The 22,597-nt window shown below is 38.5% G+C and overlaps 1 protein-coding gene and 1 long non-coding RNA gene across 4 annotated transcripts in view; one reads left to right on the top strand and one right to left on the bottom strand.

The window, feature by feature from the left end:
- FRMPD4 (FERM and PDZ domain containing 4) overlaps nucleotides 1-22,597 on the top strand; it is a 370,395-nt gene that overhangs the window by 50,565 nt on the left and 297,233 nt on the right. The window lies entirely within an intron of this gene.
- On the bottom strand, nucleotides 1,416-20,588 carry LOC148184798 (uncharacterized). 2 transcript variants are annotated; one of them, XR_015774623.1, is made up of 4 exons: nucleotides 20,455-20,588; nucleotides 19,999-20,140; nucleotides 19,810-19,871; nucleotides 1,416-1,682 (listed from the first exon to the last, which is right to left on the bottom strand). It is a non-coding gene; the product is annotated as an uncharacterized LOC148184798 (long non-coding RNA). The 2 variants fall into 2 exon arrangements; XR_015774622.1 differs by lacking the exon at nucleotides 1,416-1,682 and having other exon boundaries at nucleotides 19,747-19,871.

Below are 22,597 nucleotides of genomic sequence, written 5' to 3'. Positions count from 1 at the left end.
ACTTAATCAAAAAATCTTGAGAATTGCAAAGTCTCTAGTTTCCAGAGGGAGGAGAAGAGGACAGATAGAGTCACTCCCAGATAGTCACTCACTGAAAGCTGTGAAGATGTTTTCCTGGGCAGCTGGAACCTGGCTGAGAGATGTCTTTCACCAGAGCCTTTCTGAGCCCAGCTGCAGCCACCACTAATGCAGGTGGTACTTTGGGTTTGCACAGCTTCCCCAGCTGATTGGGGCTGGGAGTGGCTTCAGTTATGAAGGGTTAAGTCACTTCAGAGTTTATTTATAGATTGCCACTGTGGCCACATCCACAACAAATACCAGATTTCTTAGGTAAGTCAGTGACCAAGATGGAAGAAGGCTTGCTGGTACCAAGTCCAGCATTTAACATGCAATAAAACCTCTTCCCCCAAAAACTCACAGTATTTGATTTGAAAGTATAAAAATGTATTACTCTTGCTGTGTTATGTCTATTGGGGCTTATTTAATGCACATTTACTGTCCTAGCCCAATTGGTTCAGACATAACTGAAAATTAAATGTTATTTAGAGAAGCATGTGAATGTTATGTAAAACCAGAAGAATGCCATTCAGAACTTAAGTTCCTACTAACCTACACAAAAATGCTGAAGGGATTGTTCAGCTTATTTTCCCAAACTATCACTTATGGCTTAGGTTTCAGACCTTAAGTCAATGACAGCAGTTAATCCAAACAGCAATTAGAACAGCCATTTAGAGGTAAAGTGATTTTAACTTCTCACCATTAATACAGCCTACGTTAGCAAACATGAAATGGAGGAACTTCTCTCTTCAACCAATAAGAATTTGTATTTTTTTGATATGTTTACAGACTGATATTAGTAGTTTTCTTTGTAAGAAAAATAATAAAAATGAATGGCAGCTGAAGAGCAAGTGGCCTTAGAAAAAAATGCAGGAAGACAGCACAGGGACACTTTCACATACCTAAAGCAACAAAGAATGACTTGTCCAAGCATTCTGTCAGCTTTTCAAAATGAAATTCATATGATCAGACATCTATGCACACGATCAGACATCCATGCATGCTGTGGTATGTGTTCTTTGCACATTTTTGTCAGTTTCATCCACTGAGCAGCCTGCTCAATAAAGACCAAAAAAAAAGAATCAATCCAAAACATAAATTTTCCTTATGCTTTTGATAAAGGTGTTACATTATCTACATTATCAATATTTGTAGCAACATCGCACCAGTTTGAGTTCTTGTCAGAGCTTACAAAAGTAGCTGAGCCAGGTCTTACTGGCAGGGAGGTGGCAATCTTCCAGCAGCTCCCAGGTGCTGCAGAGCTCAGCAGCAATTAAAGATGTGCCACTCTTTGCCTCCCAGCCAAGACCATGATAGCTTGTAAAAACTCAGAACAAAGCTATGAATATCCTGTCAGCTTTTGGAAACACTGTAAAACTGAAGTTCTGGCTACATGTGGTCATTAAAAACCACTTCAAGACGTTGGAAAATATAGTGCAGTAACTCCTTTATCCTGGACAGGTGCCACTCAGGTTTACTCTCTCATCTGGCAGCTGATGTTCCCTCTGTGGCCTCCTGTGAGCGTGGTGATCTTGCTTTATGAACAGGGCTGGTGGATGGGAGCTCTGCTTGGCTTTCATTCTCTGCATGCCCACTGTGACTGTGCTCTTCAGCTTTCAGCTTGCCTGAGAATTCCATCAATGAGAGCATGTGGTTAAAGTTACCATGAGGAAAATGGGTAACCTAACTTGAGAAACATTGTCACACAGGAGTTTCGGGGAGTATTCTAAACATTTACATGTAAAACTTTCCACTCGACCACTTCCACTGAAGTGGTTCTGACTGACTACCTCTTACAGTTAACACCTCAGTGCTTTCCAGAGATCTTATAGAGGATTTGGAGTTTACCATGTTCTGAGCATGCTAACATTCCTGTCCCCTTCAGACTGGACTGAAAGTCAAACAGAATCATCTTAGTTGGAAAAGACCTGTACAATCAAGTCCAACCCTTAACCCAGCACTGCCATGTCCACCACTAAATCATGTCCCTAAGTGCCACATCTACACATCTTTCTAATACCTCCAGGGGTGTGACCCAACCACTTCCCTGGGCAGGCTATTCCAGTGCCTGAATACCATTTCTGTGGAGAAAATTTTCCTAATACCCAACCTGAACATCCCCTACTGCAACTTGAGACCATTCCCTCTCATCCTGTCACTTGTAATCTGGGAGAAGAGACTGACCCCTGCCATACTACAACCTCTTTTCAGGTAGTTGTGGAGGTCCCCACTGAGGCTCCTTTTCTCCAGGCTAAGCTTCCTCAGCCTCACCTGACAGGACTTGTGCTCCAGACCTGTCATCAGCTCCTTTGCCCTACTTTGGACATGCTCCAGCACATCAGTGTCTTGTAGTGAGGGGCCCAAAACTGAATCCTGGCTCCGAGGTGTGGCCTCACCAGTGCTGAGAGCAGTGGGATGATCACTGTCCTGCTGGCCACACTACTCCTGACACAAGCCATGATGGTAGAACAGCATGCACAGTTTGCATCGACATAAATAACTACTCAGTATCCACTGTCACAGAAATGAAGTATTTTTTATCTCCTGACTGCCAAACTAGATAACTGAATATTGTAGCTCTGTAGCTACAGCATGGGAAGTGAAAGGTGTGAATGGTAAATGCCCTGAGGTCTCTAAATTACCTAAAGCATTCTTTCAGTAACTGTAAGACAGCTATGGTCTCACCAACTGCATTACAACTTACACTGTGGATCCAGTTGAAAAACTGGGGTTTGGCATTTCCCAATGCAATACAGCCCCAGTTTTGTTCCCCTCGTGGATTTTGCATAATAAATAAAGTTGTCACTGGTGTCACTAATGGTGTCACTAAATATATATATATATATATATAGTGCCAATTCAGAGCTCAAGGTCAGTCTGTTAGAGAGAAAAGAAGAGACATTTATGGCTACATTGTTGGAGAAAAATATTTAAAAGAGCATCTCTTCAAAGCTATACAACTATTTTAAGCATGTGGTGTGATTCTTGGGGTTACCCTGTGCAGGACCAGGAGTTAGACTTCAATGATCCTTCTGGGTCACTTCCAGCTCATGGTATTCTGACGTTCTATGATTTTAGAAGTTACAAAAAATTGAGGTCAAGCAGTCAGCAAAGTGATTCTGAAATGGTCAAGGGTAAAAAAAAATACTAAAATCTATCACCATGATCTATTTGCACTTCATCATCTGGGTATCACCACTGAATTCACAGATTCAGACAGCTAGAAGTCCAGAAATAATGGGATAAGATAAAAAAGGGAACAAAGATTTGGATTGGAATACAAATTGTTTTTTTCTAAGCTATTTTGAAGCTGATGTGGAACAAATTGCTATCTGCATTCTTTTCAGTCATACCTATAATAAACCCATAAATAAATACAAAACTTAAGTGAAGCAGAGCACCGCTTTCCACAGCTCCTGCCCTTGATCCCTGCAAATACCAGGAATCACTCCGGTTGTCTACCACATGGTCTGATAAAAAGTTTTTTGAAATTCTATTTCACAGCATTAGTGTTTTGAAAATGTTGTTATCCTCTGTTCTTTTCAATAGACAGAAACAGAGGTCTCCAGAGAGCCATTCATCTCATCCTAAGATAGGCATCTAAGGCAGGTCAGAAAATGGTGTTCTGAAGATTATTCTATTAACTATAAAGGGAGAGTAGACTCAGATTTCCAACTTTTAGAAGTCTGTAATTAGGCAAGATGATTTTCACTCATCAAGCTACTTTTAGACAACTTTTTTCCCTCTTAAGATATAAAATCTCAACTTTTTAAACTAGAAAAGTACACTACACCCTTGCTAAATTTAAAATCCTGCATACAGTAAGATTGACTTTATTCTTCTGCACCCTAGACAAACTTTCAAGCCTTTCCTTTCTCCCCAACTTGAAATGCCAGCATACTAGAGGGATATTGCCTTCTCTGTATTTCTAGGTGTAACTCAAATCAAATGTTTGAAAACTCATGAAAAACATTGTACTTAGCACATTTTCAGCTCAGGTTCAGAGCCTTCCAGTTCATGTATAATTCAAAGGATTATCTAAATATTAGGATGCCTGTCCAAACTAAAGTGAAATTCCAGATGCTTGAGATTCACCTGTCATTGAAGATAATGTTGCCATGAAGAAAGCCCCAATTATTCCACTAGCGATACAATACTGAGAATAACCGTAGTAAAAATGGCACTTGCTGAATTTATGGTGATGCAAAGCTATGAGCTACCAGGAAGATGAACAAGGAATGTGGGAGACATTTTCCATGATTCATACCAGGAGCTACAGTGCTCCTTGCTGAGAACATATCCATCCCATACAGTTTGCAGAGTCAGATACCCTAAACAATTGCATGTGTCAGTTCCAATTGCTCATTGAACAGTGACACCTCACTCATTTCATGCTCCTCACCCTTTTCTCTGTATCATTCCTTTGTTGTGACCCTTTCTGTCAGAGATGTTAGTTTTAAAGCCAGCATGAGATTAGCTGCATAATGCTCCCCTTGCAAGCCTGCCTTTGCTTTATCTCCATCCAGCTGAGCTGAGCACCAGGATGCACGGAGCCCCCCCGGGAACAGCCGTGGTCCCTGCAGCCTGTTTGCATAACAGCTCACTCGTCTTTCTAACATGACCACAATAAGAAGAGGAGACACATTGTTTCCAGAAATAAAACAGATTACTTTAATTCTAAACCTACTGCAGAGCCAGGATAATAATTTTTTTTTTTTTTTAAGCCATGTATTTAACCATTTCTGAGGACTCTAAAATAGCTAGACATTTGTGTGTATGCTATCCTTGTTTAAGAAACAATCTTCATCTGGGTTTACTAGGGGTTTAGGCTTTCTCCCACCACTTCAACAAAATATATTCAGAAAAAAAAAAATCAAAATCAGAAGACTGCATCACTATTTGTTAATCTCCTTAAAATAAACATATTTAGAATTTTCTCTCAGTCCCCACACTGTTTCTCCAGCCAACCATTACTTAAAGATATGTTTACCTTCTTTCAAGGAACAGTTATTACTACATTCTTCTATGAAAGCCTATATCTGCTCTCTTTTCTGATTAATCAGCTAATTGACACCTTTTATGAGGAGGGTTTTTTTTTTCATGTTTTTCCTCTTCATGTTTATAATGTACAAGGCATTGATTTTCTTGTGTTTCCGCCATCCCAGGCAGTTCTGACTTCTTCCCTTCAAGCTACATTGTAATGAAACAGGACAAATGCTGCGGTATGCTCTCCTTAAAAAAGAATAAGATTTTAACATGGATGGTATTTACAAATAAAATTCACCCCTCTTAACTTTACGCTTCTATAAACTAAGTTTCTAGTAATTTAAAACATTGCAACCTGACTATTTACATTCCCTACAGTCAACATGGACAGAAACATCCAGAGGGTAATTTATCCCCTGCTAAGATCAGTGCTCAAGGCAGCACCTGCAGGAGATACTGGCTCCTATCTCATCCATTAAATAAACACAGAACCTTGATGACCTGGCAGAAACAAGACATGTATGGCATGGCAGGGTCAAGTTACAGGAGGTGAGATTTACCTGTAGGAACTTCTAGTCTTAAAAAACCCCCAAACCAGCTGTTTTCATATAATCTGAAACAACCTTCAAGTGAAATAAGTGGTGCTGGATCACTTATCAGAGTTTAACATGAAAATTAAAGCAATCACAGAGGAATGAGTTCTGAGTGATTACAAACTCCCCCCACACCCCATTTCTGTGCCATTTTGGAAGGATGTAGTAGCTTTGATTGTGCATTACCCAATGATATCCTCTCAATATACCTAAGACAGATATATTTATTATGGTGATATGATGTTGCTAAGTACTGCTCAAGATCCATGTCTTGCTGGGGAGGAAGAAAAGGACAAGTTATTTTATCTCACTCTTAAATCTACTTCAATATATACATTTTAAATATATACTTCAATATATAAATTTTATCCTTCCTTGAATAAATTTAAATATGTCAACTTTCCCAAAGTTTGAAACTGCAAGCATTCTAAAGAAATGTTTCACATGACATACATACAGGTATCAAAACTAATGATATATATCCACTCACCTACAAACAGTGTTCTGCTGAACCTATGTTGAACAAGAAAGTATCAGTAGATTTGAGAATTAAAGCTCCTAATGAATCTGGTAAGCTTACCCTAAAGTTTATTTCTACTTTTGCATAATAATATAAACTTGCCCAGATGAGAAGCATGTGAGGTAGGTTGAGTGATTTTTATTTGCCACATGCATTTACTGCACTGGGTCTTTTTGATGGCTTCTTTCTTCTGCCTCTTAATGTAGACCTAAAGCAGGTGCTGCAAACCTAAAATCCTCCTGAAAGACCAGGATCCCACTTATCCCATGCCTGTCTATGACGTCGTCAAAGCATTTCCTAATCTCTATCCCTGTTGCCTTTTGACAAGTGTATGCAAGATTAAGCTAAGAGAAGGAAAATATATTCTCAGTAATATTAGTGGATGGAACTTTCACACTGTTTAACTAAAGTTAAAGAGTTCACTTTTAGGCTGGCAAGCAAGGAATAGAATAGTTTCAGGATGCAGAGTTTTCAAAAGTTTCATTTGCTTTTAATAATTGAATTGTTGTAGCACAGTATGGAAATATTGAGGGAACTCTTGGTCTTTCACTGAAACAAGTTGGGGCTCTTGATGTGATTGGTATATAGATTATGGCATGAGAAAAACTATTTGGAATTAATCTGATCAGATTAATTAATCAGATGGGACTCAACAAGACAAGAGATGCCCCAGTTGTCTCTCCAAAATGGCTTCTGCATTTTTAACTAGTGGTAAGCTCTTTTATAAGTTAGTGCTTTATTCCCAGGAAAACGAAATTGCCAAGAAACCTGAATTTATGATGAGCCAATCTAAAACTTATGTAGTTTCAGCCCACTGGAACCATGTTTGTTATCCCTAAGTAGCAATGCAGGCTTTCTCCTATTCAGAAATAAATGAGCATTTTTATCTGCTTGTGTGCAGAATTTATGAAGCATACAAGAAAAGTCCCAGGTCACAATATTATTTACTTAGTGCTGCAAGGGGAGTTCCCTGGCAGCAAAGAAGAACTGTGATACGACATGTCCTTAATATTCCTCTCTCCCCATCCTTGTACCCTGCAATACTATGGGGGAAGTTCTCATTCCCATTCTGGGAAATAAGCACATCTGGGTGCCTCCCTAGAGTGCCTGTAGATATCCTGAACATTAATGCCCATGGCATGGGGAACAAGCAGGAGGAATTAGGATCTATGATCTCACTGGAATCACAGAAATGTGGTGAGATTCTTCACACAACTGGAGAATTATGATTGATGGAGACAGACTTTTTGGTAAGGGTGGCAAGAAGGGTGAATTATGCTGTATGTGAGGGAGCAGCTGAGATGGATGGAGCTCTGATGTGGGATAGGTAAAAGGGCTGAGAGCCTGTGTGTCAGGACAGGGGACAAACCAACACAGGTGATGTTGTGGGTGTCTGCTACAAACTGTCTGGTCAGAAAGAAGTGGATAAGGTCCTTTTCAAACAACTGGAAAAAGCCTCATGTTTGCTGGCCCTGGTCCTCATGGAAAGTGGAATCATGGTGATACCTTCTGGTGTGAGCTGACTGAATAGATAATGATGGGAGCTGCTTTGCTCATGTCATACTTAGAAACAAGGAAGGGCCATCTGGGGATCTGAGGCTGCGAGCACCCCTGGCTGCAGTGATTACAATGACTGGAGTTCAGAAGATGGAGTAGAGAGAACAAGGCAAAATTAGGATTATAAACCTGGACTACAGCAGAGGAGACTTTTGGCCTTTTTCAGAGATCTGCTTGGAAGAATGCCATGCAATATGTCCCTGGAGAAAAGAGGGGTCAGGGAGAGCTGGTTCATTATCAAGGATCACTTTCTCCATCCTCAAAGGTGGTCCATACTAATGAGCAGGAAATCAAGCAGAAGCAGTAGGAGGCCTGCATGGATAAACAAGGAGCTCCTGACTCAACTCAGACATTAAAAGGAAATACACAGGAAGGGGAAGCAGGGATTTCAATGACATTTATAAGAAAACTCATCAAACATTAACAATCTTAGTTTCCTGAAGAAAACCTGGTAGGGGACAAGACAAGGAATTTTAGTTACAGAGAGAAGAAAAAACAGTGCAGTCTATGCATTTCATATCACATTACCTATGGGTCTGAGCAGGCTTTATTCTAACTTGGGACCTACCTGACAGAGAGTAACTTTTACAGAGTAAGAGACTTATCATCCATTGGGACAAAAAATTATCTGTGTTGTTGGTATTTTAGATGATGTCTCATAATTTTTCCCCAGTGCCTTTATATGGATATTGAAAGAGTGATTGATGTAGAACTGGAGGGTCTTCATATCTTTGGCAAGTAAGACAAAGCAGGCCATCAGTCCTCTGATTGCATTTTGTACAGTGGAAATTTTCCAGCTCAGTGCTTAACCATTAACTTCTCAAGGTAAAATGACTACTCAGCGCAGTGAATATATGGAACATTGTAGAAAGACATAGGAACCTTTAAATGGCAAGAGTGGGTCATCCATCACTCCAGCCAATGGTGTGTCTATTCCAAATTCTATTCAGCTGGAAGGAGTCCATGAGCAAGGTGGTAAATAAATTGGCTGTGCACAAACACAAATCAAAAGTGGTGTGAGGGCAGAGGAGATGGAATAATGGTAAAGAGCATCTAAAAAAGTTTTAAAAATTTGCATTACTAAGTCTGCATTCTCAAAGTGCTCATTTTTCTCCCCACTTTTATTTTAATATAGAACTTAATGTCTACTACTTCACTGATGCCTGGGGCCAAAAATCTATGGAGAGAATCTGGTACTCAAAATACAAAAACACATCTTCATTTTGCAAAGTTTCTGACCAGACACAGGGAAAACCAGCAAATATATTCAATTAAAAAATACATATACTTTAGCACTTCCTTGATCTGCAAGGAAAATTTACGGGCTTCAGTACAATTCTGATGGTGTAGAAGACTTTCTTGGACTATAAAACTTTAAAAAGAGGATTTTTATATGTTTTTTGAAGACATAACCACTTCTGTTTCATATAAATATATATACTTATATATACTTATATACACACACAACGATTTATGAAGGTGATATAGTTAGGTAATATTACAGTAAGCAGCAGTAATCAATGGTGATCAATGCACCACAAAGACAAAGTTATGTGCTAATGGGTTTTTGATGTTGTTGGAAAAAAACCCAGGAGTGATAATATTAGACAGATGATTCAAAATATGTATTAAAAATAACACTAACGAAAGGTCAAAACTTTGTGAAAGGAACATTACAAAGCTCTTGGAAAGAGTTCTGGGACTCAAGGCCTCAGCTGACTCTTGGGGATTATCAAGAAGGATCAGTCTTACCCATCCTTGAGTATGTGAAATGGGTAAAATAGCTTTGCTGTCCACATTCACAGTATATTTTTTAAGGTCAAGTAGAATCAGAAAATGTTAGAGGATCAAAGAAACATAACCTTCAAAACAAACTTAAGAGCTTCCCATCTTCAAAATTGTTACTAGCAGCAACATTCACCATGCTGCAAATCACAATTCCATCCACTCTATTCCTTACTTTCAGACTTAGTGTGTCCAGAGCTAGTAGATAAATTCCTCTCATAGCCATAGATATTTAGACTTCCCAAAACTAATAAATTGAGGTCTGCAATGTACATCTAATGTGCTCAATGGCCTTAGGAATGTTTTTCAGCAGCAAATTCACATAAACCCTCTTACCTTTCAACCACTCTGATTTATCTGACACTGCCATGAAATTATTAAGTCTGTAGAGATCAACGTGTGACACAAACTAATGCCAGAATTTTTCAAACTTTAAAACAATGAAGGAACTAACTGAAATTGCTGACTTTACACTAAAAATAATCCAAACTCTAGCTAAACAGCACAATCTTAGAATAATATAAAGCTATTTTGTAGCGAGTATGCTCTTATCCCTGTTACAGCAGTTTTATTACAGTCTTCCTTTAGGTGGCATTTGTTTGAATTATTTGACAGTAAATATGAAGAGGGATAAGGGGCTGAAAGTATTCATAAAGTATTTTCTTGCAATATGACTCACAATATTACTCTCCTCTGATGTCTGTCTTTATCTGGTGAATTTAAATTTTCACTTTTTATATTATTTTAATTAATTTATAAAAAGATTTTTGATACACTACAATATAACAAAAATCCTCACAATGTCACAATTCTAAGCTTAATTTTAAAGGATATTGTATTTTTAGTGTTTTTAAATCACATTGGTCTAAAACAAATATGCAATGAGACATCTGTCTGATCATCTTCTTACAGTTACAGAGAGAAAAATAAAAGTAATCCCAGTGACTTCAACTGCTTTTCTAACAAACCATCCTATAATTTGAAGAGAAATAATGAAACTAGACATAAAGCTGGTTTTAATGGGATTTTGGAAATTTTTTTTGTTCTTATTGAGGCAATTGACTATCAAAGCCAACCCCAGAAAATGTGCATTGTTCAGTAAATTTGTATTTTATTCACAGTAGGATGGTGTGGAAAATATCAGCCATGGAAAATAACCGTCAGAGTCTACAGAGATCTTGCTAGAATGTCAAAACAAAACATCTTCCATGTAAATTATGCTAACAACAAAATATAAATTATGACCATAGATGTGAATGGAAAAACTCATAATCAATTAATATAGAATATAAATTTGTTTTGTCTCCATTTATTCTAACTTTAATAGAGGCTATTCATAGCTTTCGATGGGCATGCAGTTACCAGTCCACTGCTTCTGGAACAAATAAACTCCAGAAGATTACCTGTGATGTTTGAAATTCAGCCTGGGTATTTCAGGAGGCAAACTGACTTGGATCCTTCACATCAAAACTCTTATATTTATTCTTGCAAGTTGCAGAACAATTCAAAGTAATCAGGGTGATAAAAGCAGTGAAATCTCATTTTCCTGAAAGCCTTTACAGTTCTTGCAGTGTGTTAGTCTGGTGTTCTTAGTCCAGTGTGTTTTGAAGTTAAATTGTAAGTTGGAAGGTTTTCAGGCAGAGGCTAAGGATGTCAGCATAGGGCCATAACAGCATATACCCTTTTTGGTGAACCTTTTAAACACCAGATATGCAATTAATGCATACGAACTCATAAAAGCTGCAGACTAAATGAGTGAAGCCCCAAAATCAATTAGAGAATAATAGAATTTTTTTTTTCCTTTTAAAAAACTTATGGCCTTCTGTCACCCTTTCCATTTAATTCTTATACCAACCTCCTTAGCACCTCAAAGCTATCATGATTAATAAAACAAATTTGAAAAATTTGTTTCATATTGCTTCCTCAAGCTGCTGAGTTTCTGTCCACCTCAGTGACCCAAAATTTCTGACTGACAGATTCCAAACCCTGCATAGTGATAACTTTTGATTTCATATGAATAACTTAGAACTATAAACAGGTATTTTACCTCAAATAGGGTGTAAAATTCTGTAAAATGTTTATGTCTAGTTCTGGTAACGTGTAAGATACAATGGCTATATGCCTGCACTGCTCTGATGGAGAGACAAAATATTTTTTGTATTTTGGAGGGCTTTATACTTGTATAAATACTATTTTCCCTGTCATTCTAAGGACTATATTTTGTAACTAGGCAACCATGATATAGAGCATTATAGTATAATTTTTTTAATTCTCTAAAAATGGTTTAGTTATTTGTCGACATTGTTCTCTACATTTTTCTATAATGCTGCATAAACAGACAAACCATGTGTTTGTGTCTTTGCACTATATTGCCTTTATTGTTTATATTTACCTATATTGTGGGTGATCTTCAGAGATTATTTCTGCCTTCATTCCTTGTTAGCAATTACCAGTCATTCCTTTTTTCACTTTGTGGGAGTGGATCCAAACCAAAAATATGATCAATTGTTCCTCTGTCCCAATGATTCTTTTGTGCAGGACTGTGTGGTGCTCAGCTTGGCCATTACTCCTTTTCATCTGCAAGGTCATGACTGTTTTAAGCTGTCTTGGCACCAGTGGGCACCACAACTCTTAACTTGGTGATTTCTCATCTAAGCAAAGGGCTTTGAGTTTTCCCACAAAAAGTGGGACAAAACTGAGATTTAAGTGAGAATTTCTGAACCACATTTATTGCAAAAGATAAAGATACTCTCAGGCTTCTAATAACAGAATTTGTACCTGTCCCTCTACCTTATGAATTACACTATCAAACAGTCAACCAAAAATTGTAGAGGATTAATCAGTAGCAGAGGACAGCAGGGTATTGCAGATAACATCTCCAGTGGGAAGTGCAGAGTGGGATGAACCTGGATGTATGGAATTAACATGATATGAATGTAGTATTATAGTTACCTCTGGTATTCTGTCTCTTCCTTGTCTTGGACCAATATGAATCCCTCAAAGCTCAAAGCCTCAAAGACCAAGAAGCCTCCACAGAGAAGAATGGCTGCCTACTTATTTTTGTAGATGGTCTTGGGATGTGTGTGACTTCAACTTTGCACTGTGCACTCTTATGCAAAAAGTCTGTCCCTAGATTAAATTCAAAGTGTTATTTTCAACATTTAAAAATCACTTAATGGGCAATCATTTAAACCCTGGTTACAAGACTCTTAATCACAAGAGACTCAAGTTTATACTGAATTACACTGAAATGCAATACAGAGTTTGTGGTGGATATTTAGCTTTGTGCTTCAGAGTTCATACATCCTTGTCCAGGCAGAGGGATGAGATTGTGTGCCACAATATAAGAAAGATAAAGAGTGTCCAGAGGAGGACGACAAGGATGGTGAAGGGCCTTGAGGAGAAGCCGTATGAGAAGCAGCTGGGGGCACTTGGTCTGTTCAGTCTGGAGAGGAGGAGACTGAGGGGAGGCCTCATCGCAGTTACAGCTTCGTTGTGAGGGGAAGAGGATGGGCACTGATCTCTTCTCTGTGGGGACCAGTGACAGTGGTCTCAAAGGAATGGCCTGAAGCTGTATCAGAGGAGGTTTAAGTTGGATATCAGGGAAAGGTTCTTCACCCAGCGGGTGGCTGGGCACTGCAACAGGCTCCCCAGGGAAGTGGTCACAGCATCAAGCCTGACAGAGTTCAAGAAGTGATTGGACAGTACTGCTGGACACATGTGACTCTTGGAGATGGGCCTGCACAGGGTTGGACCTCATGATACTTGTGAGTCCCTTCCAACCCAGCATATCTTTTGATTTAGTACAGCTACTTCTTTTAACACAGCTGACTGGAGCACAGACCTCTGTTCCTTCCTGTTTACTCTGGTGAATGGTGCAAGCTTACCCTCACACAGGCACTACCTGAGATATCCAATTCAGGAGTACAAGCAATGGTGCAGAGATGACACCCTACCTTTAAACTCTCCCACTCCTCCCCCTAAAAAACCAAAACACAAGCCTAACAACCAACCAGTCAGACCTTAGGTGGACAGAACTGCCCTCAGAAAGTGCTTGCAGTCACAAGTCACAAGATTTCACAGGGACCTGGGAGAATTACTCAGAAGTTGTAAGGTGACTTTCAGGTAAGCAGAATTTCTTCCTCTCAGATGCAAATGTCTTAAGCAGGAAGTTGATGGGTGTAGTCATGACCCCTACAGTGTGATTCTATTCATCTCCTACTTCAATGGTTTTTGGACAGTCTGGCCGTTCATCTGGTGGAAATATAGGAGAAATGGGCCCTGGAGGACAGCCACCATTATGGAGCTGGCCTGATGGATAAGCAGAATAATTATTCAAGTGGATGGTCTAATACAGCTAAATATGTATTTTTAATGCTATGTGTTTCAAAACCTCTGATATCCTGACATGTTTTCAAACTGTGCTAAGCCAAAAGAGTCTTAAAGAATTGTTAAACCAGATGTTGTACATCTCTCTCTCAGATGTATTCCTTGAGGCAGTTTGAGAATACTGGGTTCTCAATGACTGGGGCAGACTTGACGTGCAATTTCACGGGCATCTGATTTATTTCCCCTAAGTGTATGCTCTGCTCTTTTTAAGAGGGACCTCTTGGAAGAAGGGGAGCTTGTTCTTTTCCCAAGGGCACTGAGTGTGCTCAAAGAGAGAAGGTTCAGGAGACTGTAAGGTGCACTGAGAAGGTAATTTATATAAAGGGGTGTGGACATCATGCATGGTTTGGTTTAGAAGACAAAAACAAAGATGACAGAGCAGGCCAGCAGGCTTTGGAGGTGAAGGAAGGAATTTCTAGATGACTAGAGCAGACAAAGCAGAATTTGCAGCCAATCAGAAATCTGTAAAGTTAGCAGCAATCATGGACTACCCCTCTAAACATACTGGACTTGAAAGGACTCTCTGGAAAATTCAATTTCTATGTCTTCTTTTGTCTTCTCTCTAAAAAGCTAAAATTTTAGGTTTCTGTTTTCATTCAGACAAAACTTTTATTTCTCAGTAATGTAATGCAGACATGCAATAACCTAACTTTGAAAGAATCATCCAGGGGAAAAAAGTGCTTTGGCATATTGTAAACAAATAATTGTACTAATCTCAGCAGAGAAATACAAGAAGCCCTTAATGGGACATTAATATCATCTTTAAACCACTCATCAGGTACTCACTGGACTGAATGAAATCTACAGTCACAAAAGTAGTTCATGGAACATAAAGTGAGCAGCCCCTTTCCTCACCTCTTCCTTACTGCTCCACTGCAAGTAAAAGGAAAAATCTCATATAGCTCTGTGCTCCCTGCTGCATGAAGCCAGCAAGCTTCTTAACAGTTTCACTGATATTATTCTGGCTGCTAAGCTCCAACATAGCTCTGAACCCCAGCCATTTTATGAGGCCAGAAGTGATTTGAAAATACCAATGCCTTATGTTTACATGGAACAAGTCCTAATTTCTTGAATTTGACTAAAATTCCTTTCACTTGCAGCTACAGAAACTAAAGCGATAGGTTGGGCAGTGGGAACAATTTTCCCACCGGCTTTGTGAAAATTGTGCTATGTTTCCTTTTTGCAAGAGCTAGGAATATCTGCTAAGCATGTTACTGCTCTTTCATGAAATGGAATCACTTTGATGTCCTTTATTATTATTGCATTTGGATGTAAAATGCTTATCTGTAGAAGATCTGGGTGCACATTACAAAATTTAGATCAGAATTAGGCAACCATTTCTGTGACAACCCCCACATAGCACCAAAATAGCTGCTCTGAAAAGAAGTGATACGAGGCACATGATTAAATGTCAGTGAATTCTAAAGACTGTTTCTACTGGGGAGCACAAAGAAAGTGATCTTGCATTGTGCTCTAAAATGTCTCTACCCTGTAAGCTGATCTGCACAGACTGCTGGTTCTTATGCTGTGTGTTGGCTCTTTGACTCCCTTTTGACTCCAGAAGGTGTGCATGTCCATTTGTGTGATCAAGGTACATGACCCAGGCTGAAACAGCCTGCCCTGGGGAATGCTCTGCAGCCCATCTCTTTGCTTTCAACTTCAGGGTGCAGCAAAGGGAAGAGTAACACAGGTCTGAGATAATGAGCACGGAGACAAAACAGGTTATAAATTTCACCCAGACTAGAACTGGTTGCCAAAGAAGCGAGTACAGGTGTGAAGCTCTCTTGTTGATGTTTCTTAATGATCTGGGCAAACAGATTCCTGTTAGCAGAAAACACAGCACAAGAGCCTTCACATGCAGGTTACTCAGGCACATCACAGGCCACTTGCTGATGGGGACTGGTTTTCTATTTCCTCCTAACTGAAAGCATTAGGCTAGTGCATTGTAATAGGTAAATAGTTTTCTAAATGTGCAGTGTTTACAGGATACCTTTCATCAACTGCAGTACATTTCTAAAAATTGCACGTGCTTTCCTAAGAAAATTATGTGAACTTTATGACATGTTTTTGTCCCTTTCAGCTTTGCAGTCCTCACTGGTCTTTCCACATACCATATTCCCAAGATAATTACTATCCAGTATTTATTGTTAGGACACATTAGGGACTCATTTTCTGTTCTAGAAGCACTACAGAGCCTGAACAAAAATCAAAATCCTTAGTGACAGTCACCAGCAGTCACTTGAATAAACAGAAGTGTCTTGAGCATCCAAAACTCCTTATCATGTTACTCGGTACGCTGAGCAAGTAACTATCTTACTATGCTTTAGACTACAGACAGATTTGCAGTCTTCTCTTCTGCCTGGAAAAAACATTCTTAATGCAAGCCACATGAAATAGTTGCCTGTACACACCCTGCAAACACAGATTTACACTAACAACCCCTGATGCACAGACTGGCTGTTCTGCTGATGCTACGGTCAGGAAGAGCAGCTGCAGTGTGCTGTAACTTACTTCAGCTAAGAGTAATTCCTCACTGCCTGAGATATATATATATATATATATAGGTATATATATATAGATATATAATTCACAGGCCTAGTTGTATTAAACCTGCAATTAAGATCAAAAGAACACATTGTAGTGGATAAAATATGGGGTGTGTGATCTTTCAAACTACAGGCTGGAAATTTTAAGACTACATGCCGATGTTTGTCTCTTCAGATACTCAGGCAACTTTGTATAAACTGCTTGGTTTTTAAAAGTACTTAAACCTTTAAAATCACCTCTTTTTCATTTGTGAATGTTTAGTATTACTGACAAGTAGGCCAGCTATGTGCAAGTGCCTAAATATGGACTGAGAAAACTAGGTTTTGGCACCCAGATACAAATGCTGTGTCTATGAAGTTTCTGTTCATTGTGAAAATCTCTTTTTTTTGCTTCTTTTTCTCTCTCTCTCCTCTGACTGTAAGCTATTTTGCACCTGTGAAATTGATTTTTCCCTCTTTGCTTCAATGCTTGCATATACTTCCCAGAAAATACACAGAACAAAAGTTTACAGTATTTCTTGAGTTTCATCATAATGTCTCATTCTAACACGGAAAAAAAACCAAATACTTTGTGTTCATAAACAGATGAGCTGGCAAATTTTTTAATACATAACTAATACAAGAATCTGCTACTGGGAATAATAAGTATTTTAAACTTCAGACTATACACTAAACCAAAGGCTTCCTACCCCAACACGATTCAATCTTATCCTTGGTTTTGATGATATCTTAATAAAAAATTGAATGTGCCTCTGATTTTAAAAACTCAACACATATTTGATCATTTTAATCACAGATAATACTAGAAAAATTCAGTGGTAGTCCTGCTTTTAAACATTTTGTTAATTTAGAAATGCATACTTTGATCACTTTCTCTGAAGTTGCCACAAAATTTTCATTCTGCAGTCAGTTTTGGTTAAAGAATAAAAAAAGCCCTGATGGCAGAATCAGGATTGACTTTGAGAAAGAGGGTAGATGAGGTTTTACTTTTCCTCAATTTTCCTTTTATTCTAAATAAATTTCAAATTTCTTTTTTTCTGATTAATGTCTATATATTTTCATATGATTTGTGAAGTCATATTTATTCAACCAACACTTAAACAACGTGCTTAACTTTGTGACTGCTTCTAGTTATAGTTTAGACTAAGTGAAGCCACACATAGGGCTGATTATAATCATGTCTAAGATTTTCTTGAATTGAGTCCATTTGTCAGTAAAAGAGCAACTATAGATAACAGTTCTTTCCATATTCTGATTTGAATATTTCATACATACCCATTCCAGAAAAGTGAATCCTTTTTAATAAAGATAATTTCATTTTAAAATAACTAATGCATTAGCATTGTCTTATTCATTGAAGTAGGAAGTGTTACTCTCTTCATGTTGTCTAAGGTCCTCTTCCTTATCTGATCTCTTCTGCGCATTGCAGCATTGGCAAATATTCTATTTAATGATTTTTTTTTAATGCTACAGGTTCAATATACTGCAGAAGTTTTCAGTTCATAATAGCAACCAGTAGTTTTGGTTAACTGTCTTGATAACAGCTTATGTAGGTTTGACTACATGTGCGTGGCTTCAGCAGAATTGTTACATCACTTGAAATATTCTTGCTTATATTGTTCTGTGCAATTCAGTATCCTTTAGGCTTCTAGATTTGTTTCTTAATTGGCGAGAAAGAAAATCTTATCTGCTATCTAAATTTTCTATCTATGAATTAATTTTGCACTTTATGTGACATACCATATCCACCACACTAAATTATTCAGCAAAATTTAAAACATGCAGGGCTTAACAGTCTGTATGGGTCAATTATAAAACTGGAAAAACTCTATTTGACACAGATGCTAAAAATGACATGTAGAAGCTGGTGCATAGATTCAACGTAAGCAGAGGGACTTCTTGATTATGCTATAAATGTAGACATGGAGAAAATCTTTAATGATTACAAATCTTTTATATAGAATTGTATAGTGTTGCACTATACTATACAATATATCGTGAGCACCATGATATAGAAATGGATTCTAAAAAACGCATGTTTCAAAGGCTTAAGGCTGAAAGAAAAGAATGTAACAGTTTAAAATACAAGTACCCAGAGTATTGCAGGACTGACTACATGACAGAATCATAACCAACTATCTTGAGAAATAACATTCAGTAAGTAGCAGATCACAATGACAAAATAGCTTCCTTTGAAACTTTGCATCACCAGCTATGTATTAACACCTCCTTACTCAATGGATTTTATTATCACATTTCTCTACACATTGTTGCCATTTGGATATGAGTAACATCAAGCACTGCAGGAAAGTCTGAGAAACTTCAGCTCTTACCTAAAAAAATCATTCCAACTTGATGAATTTTAAACCATTTTGAAGATGAGACACAGCACTTTAAAGTATCTTTTAAAAGATTCCAAATCATTAAAAACCCTACTTGACTAGTCTTAAAAAATTACGGTGATGAGTTTTTAATTCACTGAGAGAAAAACTTGTGAGACCTACAGAAGTATTAAATATGATGTGTTTGGTTTAGGATTCTACCTGTCTTCATTTAAATTATCTGGGATCAAATCTGATCCATCTTTTAAATGATAAGAGATCCTATTGGTCCAGCTGCAAGGCTAGAAGTCTGTGCTGTGTGGTATCCAGGAAATCCCAAAGAATCTTTTTCTGGGGATTATTTAGTGCCTCAAAAGAAAAAAATAAAAACCTTAGAACTCAGGAACAAAAAAATAAGTGTTCCTTCATGTCAGTTGTAAAGATATATACAATGCATCTTCATAGCAGATTCTCTAGGACCAAAACAACAGGGTTTTCAAAAACATTAAGTCTTTACAGTGAATGGTTTTTCAGATTACTTGGTTTTAAAGTTTAGACAGCATAACATTCCTGTCTGCATTACATATGTCAGCCATTTCCTTCAGAACAGGGAGCATCATAAAATGACACAGATTCCCTTATCTAAAAATGTCTATGAAACTGCCATACTATATGAACTAAAGGCTTTTACTGATCCACAGTCTACACAAGGATATATATGATTATACAAAGCATTAGTATTAAGTGTCCTAATTTGATTACTCTGGCCAGGGATAATAAAAAGGCAATAGTACATGGTGACAAAGCATCCTCAAAAAGCTCTATTTACTGTGCTATTCTAAAGGAAAAAAGCAAAAAAAAAAAAAAGCAAAAAGCCAGGTAAGAATTCAGCCAGGAACTGATGTCAGGTTCCTACTTTAAGATTAGGAATGTTCATGTTCAATTATTACTTGTTACTGGGATGCTGAGTACATGTTGGTTTGCTGTCTCTGGCTGTCTGTTCTCATTCAGTGCTTACATGTACCTTTGTCACATTCAAATGGGTTTTACTTCACCTGACTTTAGTCATCTGGAACACAGTCCCCTAGTCAAAGGTAGGTATCAGTGCTGCTTCTCACTGGAATTAACAAAGAAAATGAAGACATAAATAAATGAAATACATAATAAATAAATTAATTAAATAAATAATAATAAAAAAATTATGTCACTTTTCTTGGAAAGAGGTGGTTTGGAGTGATAGGTACCTGTGCACCACAGAGGTAGGGTATGATGAGCTGAGGCTGGAACCTGAACTTTTGGTAGTATTGAGAAGAATCCCACTGTAGTAACTGAAAGGTATGAATGTATGTGCAAGAGTGCAGTCATGACACAGTCTAATTGATATTCCTGCAAATGAAGATAAAATACCAAAATATTATCTCAATGTACAGTTGATGGCTTCAAAGCCCGTCCAAACTACACATATCAACACTCACTCTTGAAACAGAACAACGCCCACCACTTTGCTTCTTTGGGTAGGCAAATTTTAATCTTTTACTATGAGACTGACAGTTTTGTATCCAGTTGCTATGACAGCAGAAGCCAAAGAACCATGAACCAAAGTTCATTCTCATACCCCAGCCTCCTTCCCCATGCATGATTATCACATTGCACACCTCCGAAAGGTTATTAGAATTTAGCACAGTAGGAAGGACACTTGCCCAGGTTCTCTTTTCATGTCTCACATCTGGGAGTAAGACTCCTGTGATACTGCTATTAATGGACCTCTAGCATGTTGGCTAGTCCAAGAGTATCTCCACAGGCACTCTGGAAAATTTCCAATGTCGCAATAGCTTCTGCCTAGGAAAACAAAAATATAAAATAACTATAAACACAGCAATATGACATGTATCTATTTGGAAAGCCAAAGAAAAAGGAGATAATTTCAGCTTCATGTCAAATTTTAATGACTTTCATAAAGGCTTATAATTTTGGCTACACACCCTGTGTTTACCATACTGATGTTTATAAACAATAATCTTTTTTATCTCTTAGTCATTGTTTTGCTAGGCAAAACACTTTCTTTTCATATGACTGACTCTTCATTACCTTTAACACTCCTGCACCTGCTCTCACTTTTCATAAATGTACTTTCTGAATAAGCTGAGTATGACATTTCTGATCAGATCTTACGCTTTCTGCTTTTCTATATATCTCTACTGGAAATCCTTCAGCTGGTATATCCTAGGATTAAATTTGCCTTTCCTACTGAAAGACCCTGAAACCACAGAAATTCCAGTGACCCCTTAGAATTTCTTCCTTTCTCTAGCACTCACCACTATGCTTTAAGGCACCTTTATGTCAGAAGCCTTGGAGCATGAAGTGCTCAAGACGAGAACCTTGTTTGATATGGAACATATGTGCTTAATTTTATATATGGTGTATCATTTCATCAGCTGCAGTTAGCTTTGTAGGATCTTGGCCTATCTCCTCAGTCTATAAATAAATAATGACAGATTTATAAATAAATCAGTTTCTAACCAGCTGAAACTGTGTTATCTTTGTAGCTTTTACCAATCAATAGAGCAGAGTGAATGACAGGCACGGGTTCTGCAGTTTAAAAAAAATCTAGTATAACAATAAATAGAGTACACGTAAGTATCACATAAATATTTTGATGCACTAGCAGAAACTATTTCATATGGGGTTTTAGAATACACTCAAGCTGTTTACATCTGGGCTAGGCCAGCAAGTGCTTTTTAGCTGGCAGTTCAATGTTCTCCCAATATAAATAGATGATCAATCATTCTTTGCTGCTATTGTTTCAAAGAATAGTTTGAAACCAAATTCACACTGAGTGTTAGTACGGCCTGTTCTTTTTGTTCCCTTATCAATACAAGTTTTAATATTAAAAAAGTGCGAAAGTGCATTGTTTTCATCTGGCTGGAGTATATGTGTTGAGCTCTACTGTAATTTTCTAAGCTCTTGGTTGGTGGAAAAGTGCAAGTTGAAGCCTGCAAAAGAGACTGAAACTGTGAAGGCATGAAGTAAAGAACATATAAATCTATTCAGAGAACAAACACAGAAATGAAAACACTTAAGTAGAAAAAGATCCATTTCCATTCTGAGAATTATTGTATTACAGTGCAGAGTTTGTGTGGAGATTAATTTGAATTTCACCTGCCTTCCTGTTCTGCTCACTCAGAGGAAACTTATGGAGACCTAAACTCCAGTGCCTCATTTAAAGCCTGATGCAGGACATAAGGCAATGCATCTGTATTGTTCTTGTGTCAGGAGCCCTGGATTTATCATTTTTCCACAAGATGTGGCATGAAGAATGCTTGACTTTATGTTACCACAGACTGGCCTTGTCACGTTCCTGTCACAACGAAGACTCCCCTCGTTCAGGTCTCTTTCCTGGCATGTACAGAGAGGTCACAGGATGGTGCCAGCAGCCCTGCGGTGGATTTCAGCCCGGTGCGTGTCCTCGGTCCATTGATGAGCATTCAGTGCGAGGGCCGAAAGCCAAAAAGACCCTTTCCCACCCTGGGGAGCTGCACGGGGCAGGGTGATCGTCGAAGCAAAGACGGCTCTCTGCTTTCGCAAGTTTTTGCTTTGCAAGGCCCAGGGTGCTGCTACCGGACTGGGGATGTGTCGCCTCCTACTTACCAAGGCTCCCATTCCACTCCCGCTCAGCGGCCCCTGCCTGGGGGAACCGCAGCCGTGCCCCTCACACCCCGATCTCTTGCCCTCCTTCCCCGGCACCGCGGCTCCCGGAGGCCCTGGGGGGAGCCCTGGGCTCGGCCCGGCGGCCGCAGCGCCGCCCCGGGCTGGAGCGGCCGATCGGCGCTCGCCCGGGCCACC

The sequence above is a fragment of the Pseudopodoces humilis genome, chromosome 2, assembly GCF_049639895.1.
Source record: "Pseudopodoces humilis isolate 2021_Gansu_Grassland_sample_001 chromosome 2, ASM4963989v1, whole genome shotgun sequence".
NCBI classification, from domain to species: Eukaryota; Metazoa; Chordata; class Aves; order Passeriformes; family Paridae; genus Pseudopodoces; species Pseudopodoces humilis.
Note: the sequence above shows the minus strand (reverse complement) of the source record. Positions and strands in the feature narration are given on the sequence as shown.